The sequence below is a fragment of the Cupressus sempervirens genome, chromosome 9 (genome assembly GCF_028749045.1).
Source record: "Cupressus sempervirens isolate cs-2001-9-10 chromosome 9, ASM2874904v1, whole genome shotgun sequence".
Taxonomy (NCBI): Eukaryota; Viridiplantae; Streptophyta; class Pinopsida; order Cupressales; family Cupressaceae; genus Cupressus; species Cupressus sempervirens.
The window spans coordinates 713,493,226-713,495,450 of NC_143126.1; positions in this window are offsets into that span (position 1 = coordinate 713,493,226).

The following is a 2,225-nucleotide window of genomic DNA, read 5'->3' on the forward strand; positions in this document are numbered from 1 at the left end:
TTCAAGACAAGTTGTCAAGTTAAAGATATGGAAAATCACAGTAATGTGATTGCAGAAGGAATTGGGATGGGAGGTTTGTATAAACTTGATGTCAAAATGGAAAGTCAACATTGAGTGAATGTTACATGTGTATCTACTGAAGATCTATGGAATAAGAGGTATGGTTATTTAAATTTAAAAGATCTAATTTCTCTATAAAGAAAAGAGATGGTGCAAGGTCTTTTAATATTTAAGGATGAACAAATAAGTTGTGATGGATGTCCATTAGGAAATAGCATAGAAATGAATTTTCATTAAGAACCAATGTGAATGAAAGAAGTATTCTTGAATCAATGCACTCGTATGTATGTGGTCCTACGCAAACTCAATCACTTGGGGGAGCATCTTACTTTCTTATATTTGTTGATGATTGTAATATATACACTTGGGTGTATTTCTTAAGGGATGAGAGTGAAGTTTTTTAATATTTCAAAGAATTCAAAATAATGGTAGAAAAATAAATAGCTCACAATGTTAAGATTCTTATATCAGATCAAGGGGGGAATATGCTTCTGAATTTTTTGTAAAATATTGCAAAGATAATCTCATTTGTAAGCAGTTGCTCATAGTCCTAAACAAAATGGTGTAGTTGAAATAAAAAATAGAACAATAGTTGAATGTACTAGGAGTATGATGAAAGAAAAGAATCTCCCTAATTATGTATGGGCTAAAGCAGTTAATATAGCTATGTATTTGTCAAAATAGAAGACATACCAAGTATCTTGCAAATAGAACTCCTTATGAAGCTCTTCTTAGAATTAAGCCAATTGTTGGTCATTTAAGAATTTTTGGAAGTACGGCATATTGTCATATTCCAAAAGAGAATAGAAGAAAACTTGATGCAAAGTTAGTCAAATGTATATTTATTGCTTATTATATTGATCACAAGGCCTATGGGATGTATGATCCTACTACTCACAAGGTATTTGCTAGTAGAGATGTTTTATTTTAAGAATTTGCAGACGATGTTCAAGAAGAAGAAATGGTGGATAGAACCATTTCATTGAAACTACTTGAAGAAGACAATGAAAGTTCAAATATTGTAGATCAAAAAACTCATGATCAAAGTGGGCATGAGACAAGTTAAGTTGAGGCCACTGTAACCCCCCACCAGGGAACTCAAAAGAAATCAACCTAATTAGTCACTAAGTTTGCTAAACTTTTTTTTTTAAGATTAAAATAATAAGATATAACATGAGAGTAATGTTTCTAGATTAGATTGTGTGAGTTTTTTTTAGCATCAACGCTTTGGATCACACTACATGATCCATCATCAGGATGTGAGAATGCCATGATCCTATTCTGGCATTCTCTCATCCTGATGATGGATCATGTAGTGTGATCCGAAGCATTGATGCTAAAAAAAACTCACACAATCTAATCCAGGAACATTGCTCTCATTCTTAATGGATTGTGGAAATCTGATTATGTTAAGATATAACATAGCAGAAGCAATAACTCTCATACATACATAAGAAACACATTTACATTTATGTCTCTTAAGGGTTCCATGACGTTGAATTACATACATAAGATTCATTAAGATTAAATCAAATACATAAGAAAACTTCATGCCATAGGATAACCATAAGTACGAAATCACATGAAAGAATATACAAGTACATAAGATGACACATGGCATAACCATAATGCATACCCATCCTTTACACACATCACAAGGTATAAAATTCTAAAAGAATATAAACCATGATAACATACAACATTCCATAGGATCTCAAATAATAAAAGTACAACAAATCTACATATGACCATAGATCAAAATCATAAGATTAGAAGAATTGAACAACTTCACAAGTACATCCAACTATCGGATCTCAATGGTATAAGAAACACTACCACTTGACCTCATGGAACCTAAATGGTCCACTCCCACCATACTGAGGAGATAATCTCAAGTCTCATATGGATAACAATCCAAGAGACATAACAAGAATATAGGTCAAGGAATCCTGATAGCAATCTATCTCAAAGGTACCTAGTACAATAGTAACATGTAATCATAGAGGTAACAAAAACACATAGGAAACCTAATATCCATGTGAGAAAGTGCCATCACATGAATCAACTCTAAGGTTACTTTGGTAGCCTCTCTGGACTCTAGCCCCCTAGTGACTCAATGTGGCATCAGCGTCCTTTCTTATAGACAAAGCATTCTAACGAGGAAA